Source organism: Bactrocera oleae, chromosome 3, assembly GCF_042242935.1.
Source record: "Bactrocera oleae isolate idBacOlea1 chromosome 3, idBacOlea1, whole genome shotgun sequence".
Classification (NCBI taxonomy): Eukaryota; Metazoa; Arthropoda; class Insecta; order Diptera; family Tephritidae; genus Bactrocera; species Bactrocera oleae.
The window spans coordinates 47,945,672-47,959,017 of NC_091537.1; the positions used below are offsets into that span (position 1 = coordinate 47,945,672).

Consider the following 13,346-nt stretch of genomic DNA (forward strand, 5'->3'; position numbering starts at 1 on the left):
CACTTCAAGATGTTTTTTGTTTTTTAATATAATTTTCGCTGACGCAAACTTAATAATGGATGTTTAATTCTTTCTCAACATTTTTTAATATGAGGCTTCGCCACACCTAAAAAAATTTCCTGGCCTTTGATTCTTGCGAATTGCAAGAGTACAAAATTTTTGGTTCCGCCTTAGTACCCATCATCCTGGATATATTGACCCTAGCTCCAACATACTTTATGTAAAAAATACAAACTTCCGTTTGGCTTTATATAAACGAAAAATATTAGATATACAATAGTTTCATGCCGAAAATGTGTGAAATCGGTTCACGAATGTACTCATTATGGTATAATTTTTTCGGTACGTAGATAATTTAATGAAATTTACTGAACAGATTTTCTTAAAAACAATGTAGTTCATCGCTGCGTATGAATGAAATAGACCTTTGTTTAGTCCTCATAACTCTAACATACTGATTTCCGCTTCTCTGGTACAACACCAACCTCATATACCCCACATATTAAATCTAACCCCTTTGATTCAGTTTATTATTTGTTAAAGTTAACATTTCGGAGAATAAAAATAGTATTGACACTAAATACATAAAATATCACTGACCATGTTTTCTTGAAATGTATTCCATAGATTAACAGAATCTTTTACTTGACAAAACGCTAATTTGACGGCAAATAAATAACTTAATGATGTAGCTTAACTACAACCAGCTGATTCTGATAATGTGTTTTCCCAGTGAGAATCGTCTTCCAAGAGCCCATAGCTTTGCATGATTCTTGATACGTATTGTAAAAAACGCCTTTTACAGTTCTTAGGTGTGCGAAGGATGTCGGTCCTTTTACAATATGCAATAATATCCTCAGTTAAAAGTAATCGCTGCTGTTAGGAGGAATCACGTAGACTCTGCATGAGCATTTTTTTTACTTCCATCAACCGCAGTACCTTGTTTTCGCCGTTGAAAAGTTTTAGAACTCTGGTTCCATGTATAGTAACTTAGAACTCTGTCATGTCTCAGTGTTTTCGCGAAATCATCTTGAGCACATAACTTGAAGAATGCTGTCAAGTTGTATCCCGCGGGTTATTAACTACTTCTTCTATATTGTTCTCAGTGCATACAGCCTTTGTTCTTTTTCTAAATGTGAACATTTGTGGGGGACCGGTCGTGCACTTCGAATGATAAAATGCGCCACACTTAAGATGTGCAGATGTAACGTCCAGACTGATATTTTTCCACTTCATTTAGTGAGTGTGTGCTGAAAGTGGCTTGATCACTGCCTTTATTAATGTACTTAATAACATATTGGATTGCACAACTCTATGTTGATGTGTGCATCAAAAATTTTTAAAAGGAGCGGATTATAGGGAACGGTCCATCAGTTATCAATATCATGGTTTCATATCAGGATTGAATCTTCATCTTAATCTGATAATTCAGCTGAAATAACCCGGTCAATTTGGTTGAGTCTTATTTTGTTCACTAACCACACTAGCAGGAATCAGGCTTGCCGACTGCCCAATGTCGATGGGTTGTTCATTCGCCTGTAAAGCATTCTGAAGATATACGTAATTTTCGGCACTCAATTAATTTGATTATTACGGATGTAGACCAATCTCCCAGCTTAAATTTTCGCATAATGATCTACCAAGTATTGGTTTGTTAACATTCCATATTTAAACAAAGTGTTGAAATTGTTATGTCTTGTCATGATGTCAATCCTGGTATACAGCGCACACACTTGGATGCCCTGACAGTGACCTACGATGCAGTACTCAAAGAACTTCTTGCCCTCGACCCCAGCAAAGGTCCAGGCCCCGATGGTTTACCTAACATATTCATCAAAAACTGTGCGGTAGGCCTATGTGAGCCTTTGACACATATATTTGGCGAATTTCTTCACCATGGTACCTTCCCGACCTACTGGAAACTGTCATACATCTCACCGATAAAGAGGGGCCCAAGACCTTGGTTACCAACTACCGTCCTATCTGCATACAGTCTGCACTTGCTAAACTATTTGAGAGGTTAGTGCTTCCACAGATACGTCAGGCATTTGAAAACATCATAACAACCAAACAACATGGCTTTACTAGTGGCAGATCCACCACTACAAATTTGTTCATATACGTCGACAAACTGCTGAACTCCATGGATTCCGGCAACTGCACACACAGCATTTACACAGACTTCAGCAAGGCTTTCGACCGTGTTGACTACGACATACTTTTAGATAAGCTAAGTAAATATGGTGTGGCTGGACGTGCATTTGCTTGGATACGTACATACCTCACAGGCAGACGCTTGCAAGTCAGAGTAGTTGGCCACTTATCCAGTGAATATGAAGTAATCTCTGGTGTGCCACAAGGATCTCACCTTGGTCCTGTACTATTTAACATCTTCGTCAACGACATTAATAATAATTTTGCTTCTGATTTCCTTCTGTATGCTGATGACCTCAAAATATTTAGACCGATTACTTGTGAGACAGACATCATAATTTTGCAACAAGACATAAATATCCTCAGTGACTGGTGTCTAGTGAACAAGCTGGATCTCAACGTAAACAAATGTGCGGCCGTATCTTTCGCTCGCTCACACTCACCGATCGGCACGAGCTACAAACTTGATGGGCTTGAGATAGCGGAGGTCGAGAACATAAAAGACTTAGGTATCATTGTTGATAATAAGCTCACCTTCTCACACCACGCAGACAAAATTACATCAAAGGCGTTCAAAGCCCTTGGATTTATACTGAGGAGTGGTAAAGATTTCAAAAACCCTTGGACACTCATTAGACTATTCAAGTCACTTGTACTACTAATTTTGGAATATGGTTCGGTAATCTGGTCTCCCTACACTAACACGACAATCGATAAAGTTGAAAAGGTGCAGCGTAAATTTTGTAAGTCACTGGCCTATAAACTATCGTCACCAAGTCACATCTGCACTACTGATGAGGTCTACCAGTGCTACTGTATAAACAAACTGTCTTCTCGTCGACAGGTCGCTGACCTCTGCTTTTTCTACAAAGTAGTCAATAACATCACTGATGCTCATGAGATCCTAAACAGTTTTGAACTCGCCCCTGCTAGTCATACCCTGAGGCGAAATAGATTACTAAAAACATCGAAATCCAAGAAAAATTATGTTATCCATGGTCCTCAGAATAGACTGGCTAATTTAGTAAATTCACTTCAAGGTGAAATTGATTTCTATGGAGGAACATACGCTGCTTTTACCGAAAACACCAAGAGACACCTGCTCGTCTGAATTACATCTAAATCAAGTCTGAATTACATATTAACTTTCAATTATTTTCCAGATATTACACTAATATACCCTAGCCACTTTTGTATAATACTTTAATTCTTTATTATATCTATGTATATTGCCGATTGGCGTTTAAATAAATAAATAAATAAATAACCATTTTATCCACTACATGGCATCAAAGGATATTATTAGCTGTCATAAGATCTATGTATTTCTGAAATTTTTTTGAAAATTGTCATCACGACTATGCAATACAATATCTCTTTTGTCAAAGCAGTCCAGCTATCACTACTGCTACTTCACTCGTGGAAGGCACTTTGTATCATTAAAGTCAAGAGCATCTGCTGGAACACTCTCAATCGCAGTTTCGAAAGACTGTATGTAGCAATTATGAGATTATACTTCTAACATATTTTGAAGAGAACTAATCAAATCTCTATCAATTGGCTGTGTTACACTTGATCAGTACGTAGGTGCTTCTGTATCTGGATCTGCAATATATAATAATATACTTGCAGAAATTTTTGCTCATCGGGTCGAAAGGGTGGCAAGCTCCCAGCTAAGTGGTATACTTCCCTTGAATTTTAAGTGTAGGCATGAACCCATGCTCAGCGACTTGCTTAAAAGAGGATATTTGAAATGCGTTTTTATTACATATATTGCGCATGAATTGATTGGATTTCTGATGATCACCCGTAAGAAGAGAGTGAAGTGGTTCCGGTGGTGGGAGAATTTCTTCTAATTTGACTTTTCCCTGTAAGCAACACACGCTTTTCGATTCGTCCTTGAATTTTAATGCCAAGCAATGTTCACACACTACTGACATAGATATGGTTTTATTTAATCTAATCTTATTTAACGTTTTGTACTTATAATTACTATAAGGGCGATTTAACCTTAATTAACTTAAAAATATAATATCATTTATATTTTAAAACTACTATCATACAATTATTTATCGTAACTTACTTATAATTACTGATACGTTGTCGCGTTGAAAAGCGCGTTTTGTATTGTTAATTTCCCCGTTAGAGAGCTCCGATAATCAATTCGTCCAATCGCTGCTAAATTCAAAGTGCTATAGAAGAACCGCGTCCTCCGAAACCTCAAAAATAACAGTATTTCTCACTATTTAATGGATGATATTATTATTATACATATAATATATCAGGTTTTCCAATAGGGATGATATGGTTTCTAAGTGTCGTTTCGGAAATTTTTATTTCAAATGAAAGAAATAAACTAATTTTGTAAAATATTTTATATAAGATTTGAATATAAATATATATTTTATAAAACATGTAAATATATTAGCCAAAAAATCGCCCTAAAATTCGTGCGCCCTGAGCAATTGCTTAACTTGCTTCTATGGTCATGATTCTGCTTCGAGGATACAAATGTCACGTGATCCCCACCCTCAGCCTTCATACCGAAAATATGCGGAAAAACAGGAAAGAACGTTAACTTCGGTTTCATCGAAGATATAATGACATTAACAAATATCAAATATTCCGACAAATGAGCAACTTCTTAGTAAGTTCTTAGTAAGGAAAGGACAGGTGCAAAATTTCAGACCGATAGCTTAAAAACTGAGGGACTAGTTCGTATATATACAGACAGAGAGACGGGCAGACAGACGCACATGGCTAAATCAACTCAGCTCATCATGATGATCATTTATGTATGTACTTGTATATATTTTATAGCTACGTTTCCTTCTGGGTGTTGCAAACTTCGTGGCAAACTTAATATACCCTATTTAGGGTGAAACTATGCAGAAGGATTAAAGGTTTTAATATTATTACAGTCTACAAAATGTCTTGATTTACTCAATGAAAATCTCGCTTTCTGTTCGAAAGTAATTCCCATAGACTACTCAAAAACTATGATGTGTTCAAATTTCCAGATAACGGTACAGTATGCTAATGGAGGTGAATGGGATTTTTTCAAAATATCTTAAATACTGCGTTAAATGCGGTGTAAAGTTAACGGGAAGTTCCAAAATATTTATATTAGATATGTAGGGGCAAGAGAAAATATTGGCCCGAGTATTGTTACGAGAAAAGGATGCTCCCTGAGTTTCAATAAGATAACTCACGTATTGGTCGATATATTATATTATATATAGTATAAAATCAACCGGAGTTGTGAAAATCCTTATTGTAAGTATGTGGGGTCTATGGGAACCAATGACCCGATTTTAACCATTCTTTACAACAGGACACATCACTACCAGGAAAGAACGTTTTCTAAGTTTATTTGTTATATCTCAGAAATTGACTGCTATTTTCAGTAAAAAGTCAGCCATATCACTATTTGTACAAAGTTTTCTTCCGATAATTTCATTGGTGTTTGATACGTGTACTGCCAAACGTGATTTGGAAGTTCACCTAATTGTAGACTGTAAATTTTCTCTGCACAAATATTTTAGGCACTTTCTTCAACAGCATTTAAATGAATGAAATCGGATCGAAACCACGCCGACTTCTCATATAACTGCTATGTTGAAAACTACTAAAAGTCCGATAATTCACTAAATAAATATGTAAATACGTCAGAAGCATGAAATTTCACAAACATAATGGTATGGAAAGGGGTGAAATCAGAATAAAACCACGTCTACTTTCCATATAACAAAATTTTTGATTTCGTATACTTCCTAAATGTTACAGTATACAAATCAAACACTATACATTTAAATAGTTCGGAAAAGCAGAATTTAGTTACTTAGTGAGTTTATTATCAATAATATACATAAGTTACTAAGATACCAAATTATCTAATCCTTTCGGTTATTTTTTTTTCAAATTCTGCATATTGAATTGTTACGCAACATATTTATACTCTGAACAGGGTATATTAATTTTGCCACAAAGTTTATAACACCCAGAAGGAAATATATATTATTGTAACGGATTTATCGATAAATCGTCTACCTGTAACTCACTCTTGAGTTCGATCACTGGAATGTTAAATAAAAGCAGCATGATGATCTGATTTGATGAAGCCATGTCCGTCTGCCCGTCTGTCTGTATCTATACAAACTAGTCCCTCAGTTTTTAAGTTAACGATCTGGAATTTTGCCATAGAAACTGCTGCATATTGCCATATTAACTGAACGATCGGAATCAAGTGCTTGTATGGAAAGCTCTTTCACTTGACGGAGTATCGTCACGAAATTTGTATAATACTTGCATTAAAAACTTCTTCATTTGACTAGGTATCTTAACGAAATTAGGCATGGGGTATTTTCTAAGGCAACAATGTAGTCTCTGAAGAAATTGTATAAATCGAATGACTATATACCATTACTTAAGAATGGCAGGATTATGCTAAGTACTGAATTTTGTTGATATTAGTGAAGCAGGTCCTGAGATATCGAATTTTACATAAAGATGCGTGGTGCAACGCTCATAGTACAAAAAAATTTTGATACGGACTTCTCTCAAGCCCTTTCATACCAACTTGGGTGTTAAATTTAATGTTTCGGACGCATTTATTTAGTGAGTTTTATTTAGATTTCACCCTACTATCGTAGGGTATACCGAAAATATTTTTTCTTGGCGAAAATGCTCAATTTAGCTTTAATTTCTTTATTCAGTGAGTTGTCGCATTTTTAGTTTTTATGTAGTTTTCAACATAACCGTAACATGGGGAGTGGGCACGATTATTATCTGATTTTACCCGTTTGCACAGTGTATGAAGAAGTGCTAAAAAGGATTCTGTTCTACACCATGTCGTATGAGTAACATAGAATTTATAAGGCACGTGCATGAGTGCTTGTATAACTTTAACTGAGTAAAACTTTTAAACGAAAGAATTCATGAAATAATTATGAAGACCTTTTTTATAGAACACTAAATTTGCTATTATAATATCACTTCTTTTAAGCTGTAAATTTAATTTCTTAATGCAAAATATCAAGAAATCGCATGTTATATACATGAGAAAAACAAATTTTGACACCGTCTAAATTAGAAATAAAAAGCTTGTTTACGTTGCACCTTTATTTTTTGGGCTAAAACTATAACTCTAGGGGAGTTTGCAGAAAAACAATTAACTTGGGAATTAACGGACACTCTAATACACATATAAGAAGGAAAGTTTAATAGATGTTCCTGATATTAACTATATGGTGTCTAGGGCAAATTTTCACCTGAGTTTATTAATTTTTGGCACTAAATGCACCGTTATTAGAAAAATACGCTCTCTCAATTTATTTAAAAGAACTCATATTGTATATTTGGCGATATTCGTGGTATAAAGTCAGACGAAAGTTCGAAAATCTTTATATTAGATATATGTGGGCTAAAGGAATTATTGATCTGATTTGAATTTCTATAATCTCATATAATTTCATATATATCTCACAGATTGGCCGATATATTCGATAAAAATTCGCAATAGAAACCGGGGTTGGTATCTTGGGGCTTGAATAGTTTTGTGCTAAGTTTTATCCTGTTACATACAACCACTAGAAAGTGAAAGAATCAGATGGAATTTAAAATTGTTTATATGAAAAGTAGGCGTGGTTTTGTCTGATTTTGCCTCTTTTCACACTATAATAAAGAAATGTCGGGATAATATTTCCTGCCGAATCTGGTAGAAATGGTGTTACGCCACATTTTAGACCGGATCCTATAAAACCCTTTCGTTCTATATTATACGTCTTTGTATTTATAGTTTTAGCGTACTTTTAGCAATTTTTAAAAAAACCAGTTATGGGGTAAGTGGGCATGGTTATAATCCGAATTGACCCAATTTCATAGGGTGGGTAAGGATGCTAAAATATTTATTTTGAGCGAATATCGATATTGAATCGGTTTGACGAGATCTGTACATTAAACCTATTAGGAGGCGAGGCTATGCCCTGTTTTCAAAAATGTTCTAGATTGATCTTCCTAATGCAATCCTTTGTATTAAATTACAGCCTTGTGTCTTATTGGGAGCTTAGTTATGACACTTTATAAGTTTTCAATTAATGGCGTTTTTTTGGCGTGGCAGTGGTTTGATTCATCTGCAATACCAACTCTCCTTGGGTTCCAAGCAACCTGTGTACCAAGCTTCATCAATATATCTCAATTTTTACTCAAGTTATCACTTGCACGGACGGACAGACAAACTGTCACTCGGAATTCAACTTGTCTCGTTTTCCTGATCATTTATATTATATATATACATATATACCCCATATCTAACCCGATTAGTTTTAGGTGAGACAAACAACCGTCAGACAAAACTATTATACCCTGTTGCAACATGTTGCGAGATTATAAAAATGCTTAGTTTTTATAATGGCTCATAAGCTCACTCAGTATTATTACTGCCTTTTACTGCGTGCGCAAGGTATTTATATTAAAATCAAGCTAATTAACTCAAATGAGATATACGCATGTGATATAAACTAAACCAAATGTCTAAATTTAATATATTGGGTATATGAGAAAAACGTCAACCGAGGGATCGGAATCAGTATATTAACGATATACGGTACATACACTAAGGTTTAGACCAATTCCATGTTCTTTTAAATATCACACATATTAACCGAAATAAGCGCTTTTAAGTCAGATACAAAGTCAAAATGTCTGGAAATCACGATATCGTATATATTGGGTGAAAATAAAGATCGGGGTTGATTGAATTAACTTTTGTCTTAACTCAGATATATTCGAGAACATGTTTTTATTTTAGGAAGATAACTCACACCTTGACTGACATATTTGTCCTCTAAACTAACGAAAATCTTTATTTATAATATGAGGAAGCTTGGGTAAGTTGGTGAACAGTTTCACATATTGTGGGCATTAAACTAATGTGTATACAGTGTTGTACGTTTACTTAACGTTAGTAAGTTATACTACGCAACATTTTTATACCCTGAACACAAAGTGTTTAACACCCAGAAGGAAACGACGAAGGCCCTATAAATTATATATATATGATCAGCATGATGATCTGATTTGATTTAGCCATGTCCTTCTGCCCGTTTGTCTGTATCTATACAGACTAGTCCTTCAGTTTTTAACATAACGATCTGGAATTTTGCAAAACTGCTACACATTTCCATCATAACTGAACGATCGGAATCAAGTACTTCTCTGGAAAGCTCTTTTATTTGACAATTGTTATTTCACAAAATTTGGCATTTTTGTGTTTGTTTTTTTATTTTTTAGGACGTAAAGAGGGTTTAAAATGCTTTCGCACCATATAGGGATCGTCATCCTACGTGAGTGGTGTACCCACTAAAACACACTCCCCTTCTATCATGGATTTTGTCCTTGCCCCGGGACCGCTTTCGCATTACTTCAGAGCAAGGTTTTCAAGATGGACTCATAGCGGGTCAGTTTCTACTCTCCCTGCTCTAATTGGTCGGAGGGTCCGCGTCCATGTCCTTTTTCTTGATGCGTAGTACATGTTCCACGCATGAGGCAATTTGTTGCCAGTTTTCGCCGCTAGCTATCATTTTCGCTATTAGATTTTCCGTGTTTAGTTCTCCAACTTTGTTCTCTAGAGTTCTCCGAGCTTCATTCCATCGATGGCACTTAAAGAAGGTATGGTTTGCATCATCGAGTGGTTCGTCTCCGTAAATACATGCAGGGCTCTCGGATTTTCCCAAGTTTTACAGGTATTTTTGAAAATACCCGTGGCCGGAGAGCAGCTGTGTTAGGTAGTAGTTCACCTTGCCGTTCTGCTTGCAAGCGGGCCTCCGATGTTTGCCATAAGTCTTGAAAGCGACATGGTTATATTGGCTGACTTTTTAGCAGCGTGATGAATTTGAGCCCAGTACGTCAGTTTGTTGTCCATCCTTATACCTAGGTACTTTAGGGTTTTCGTCGTATGAATGGTTTCTGAATAAACTTTCATGTTTACCTCCAACGGGATATATTTTCACTAAGCAGTATCAGCTCGGTTTTTTCTGCGGCTAGGCTAAGGCCGAGTGAGTCCAACCATGTCTGTGTTCGCAGCATGACTTGTGTAAGTTTGCGTCTGGCTATGTCGGTATTACGAGCTGTTATGGCTGCAGCGATGTCGCGTCCCCAGTCGTCTGACATTTCGACGTTTAAAATTCGTCTGGTCCCAGTATGGATCCCTGCACTGCTCCGGAGGTGATTTCTCTTCTTTGAGAGCCCTGACTTGTATCATATAGCAGCTAACTGTCTTTAAGATAGCTTCGCATCATTTTCATGAAGTAGGGGGTTCGTTTTGAATCGGCTTTCTAGTGCATCTATCATATTAATCCATTTAGCGCTGTTGAATGCATTTCTTATCGCTATTGTTGTGAGAAGGAATATTAGCCTCGAGGAGTTGTTCTTTCGATTGGCTTCGTCTACGCTGCGCACGACATCTTTAACGGCTCCGATTGTGGAACTGCCTGGTCTGAAGCCATGTTGTCGCTCCGATAACCCTCCAGCATTGTTAATGGCGCCTATTATGTGGGGTTTCAACAGTCTTTCTAGTAACTTTCCTGCTGTATCTAGCATGCACAGAGGTCTGTATGCTGATGGTGTTTCTGGGTCTCCTTTGCCCTTACTTATCAGGGTCAGACTTCCACTGGTACCCTGGTTTGTTCTGTTAAATTCTTGCAGCCATGTTCATTTCCTCCAGAGTGAAAGGTGGGTATGAGGTCTCTTGCATATACTCTGTGGGTCTCTTCCCAGGACGTGGGTTGGGAATAGAGTGTTTACGATGGCTCCATGGCTGTAGCATTTAACTCTGGGATGGACTGTTTCGCCCCGAGTTGTCTCATTACGATCTTGTATCTTGTGACCTCAAGAATTTTTCTTTACATCGCTACGTAGCTCTTCCCATTTATCTTTTTTTGCCTTTATAGTTTTATATTTCAGCTCAGTTTTGGCAGCTTTATATTCCTTATGCTCTTCCATTTCGTTTCTTTCTCTTCTTCTAGCCCTTGTGTATCGTCGTCTTTGACGCAGGCAAGGTTGTCTCAGATTTCGAATTTCGTCCGTCCACCAATAAACTGCTTTCTTTGGATGTCCGCCTTTTATTTTGGGCATTGCTGCCTTACATGCCTCTGTGATGCTGCTCAGTGTTTTTTTGACAATAAACCTAGATGGGCTACTTGCGTGGTATTTTGGACAAAATCATTTTCTCTCCCACTGTTTGTTTTATTGAAGCCGCTGCTTTCCGTTAGCCATATTGCCGCTGTTGCGGTGATGTCTTCCAACCGTGTTCCGTCTTGCCCTATCCTGTATTGCTCGCTGAAGATTGCTACTTCGGTTCCGAATTCCAGCATGAGCTGTGGTAGCAGGGAGTCAGCAGTTTTGCTTCTGTGCATGTTACACTACAGGATCCTCATATCCTCATTTGTTCCCTGTACGACTCACACGTGCGAGACCCTGGGATACGATCTGTTTGGCTATGCTTTTGTTTCACGAAGAGGCAACAGCTCGGTGTGTTTGTGCAATCTTTTAGCTTGTGCCGAGTTTCTCGCAACGTATGCATAATCCTTGGCCTTTTCTATCAGGCCCTTTGCACTCCCATTGTAGGTGACCGAAGTTGAAGCTTCATCCTGCATCTAATCCATCCTATTTTTATGTGACCTTCCTTAAGTATACTATTTGCGTAGTGTGCTGTCAATGTCACATATGCGCGTATTTGTTCGCGAGTGTTTCGGGTGCTGGTTCTCAGTGTTATTTATTCATCTGCTTCCTCTAGCGGTCTTCTTCAGGGCCACTGATTTTGTTTTCCGTATTGCCCGGACTTCCACCTTGTCTTGATCCGCCATGACGTGTTGATATATGTTTTGTAGCACCTCGGCATAGCTGCGACCTTCTGCCGGTTTAATTAGCACTGCTTCTGGCCGTACTCTGGTTTTATTTGTCCGTTCTTGCTTCTGAAGCTTGTTATCTTTTTGCCCGTCTTGTGTAGCCAGGGGTTTGTCCTGCGATTTTGTCTCATTCTGGCTGCTGTTTCTTTTCCCTTTAACGACATGCCACACGGTATTTCCGGGTTTTCGCCCTCTTGTTCCTGTTCTACTGGGCTGGGCGCAGTCCGTTTAGGAAGAGCTGTCACTGGCGTTGGAACATTTGAATTTTGATTGCATGCTTCTAGGTAATTAGTTGCGATTCTGCGCCTTGTATCCCTTTCTGCATTTATCTAGTTCCAAGGCATTTATCTAGATACAAGGTATCTGGACAAGGTATCTTCACAAAATTAGGCATGAGTTATGGTCTAAGACAACAATGTAATCTCCGAAGAAATTGTAACGATCGGATGACTATAGCATATAGCTGCCATACAAATTGAACGATCGGAATCAAGCTCTTGTGTCTTTTGAAAATGATTTAAATAATATTTTATGAGTTTTTGTGATAATTTTGAGACAATGAATTACTTCAGCTTTGTACAAAATTAATAAAAATATGTTTCGGGTTGTTTGAACTTCATAACATATTTTTATCATTTTAAATTATGGTGCTGCAAATACTGAAATAATTCAGCGCTTGTTTGTTCGTGAACCTCAAAAGAATCTACTGGTAAATTGTTTTTAAAATCTTCATCTTGGTCAATCTCAATGTTTAAATTATCAAGTGTAACACAAACACAAAAAGCTATTCGAGAAGAAGAATTTAATTGGCTGAAATTTCGTTGCGACGCGGTCAAGTTTCCATAGTTTTTAACTTAAAGTAAGCTTAATCACCCAAATATAAAAGCATTATTTGAAAATACACTTTCAAAACCTGACTGGACTTATTCAAAAAGATTTCATCTACGAAGAACTTTGCTGTCATGAAGAGAACGAAGGTCGCTACAAGTTACACCTATGAACTTTTTACCCGTATCACCTACTGCTTGAAGTATTGTACATGGCTATAGGTGTGTTTCCTATTGAAATAGTTTTCCTTATTTTCTCTAGGCGGCTTTATGCGAATATGAGTGCATTCTTTCCATACAAAATACACCTTTTTTTCTTGGTGGTACAATTTCTCTTCCATTCTTATTTGTTTTCGGCCAAATGCTATTTACATATTTCTCTGAAACGTCAATTGTGTTTTACGTGAGTACCTGCCGGCGAAGGCTTTACCTCACAGTGCTCCAAAGCACAACGTATCAA

At 37.2% G+C, this 13,346-nt stretch overlaps 2 protein-coding genes and 1 pseudogene across 9 annotated transcripts in view; 1 reads left to right on the forward strand and 2 right to left on the reverse strand.

The window, feature by feature from the left end:
- LOC106623638 (uncharacterized) overlaps nt 1-13,346 on the forward strand; it is a 341,640-nt gene that overhangs the window by 324,963 nt on the left and 3,331 nt on the right. The window lies entirely within an intron of this gene.
- Nucleotides 1-13,346, reverse strand: part of Frmd5 (FERM domain containing) — a 533,566-nt gene that overhangs the window by 201,885 nt on the left and 318,335 nt on the right. The window lies entirely within an intron of this gene.
- Nucleotides 12,692-13,227, reverse strand: LOC138856415 (uncharacterized; annotated as a pseudogene).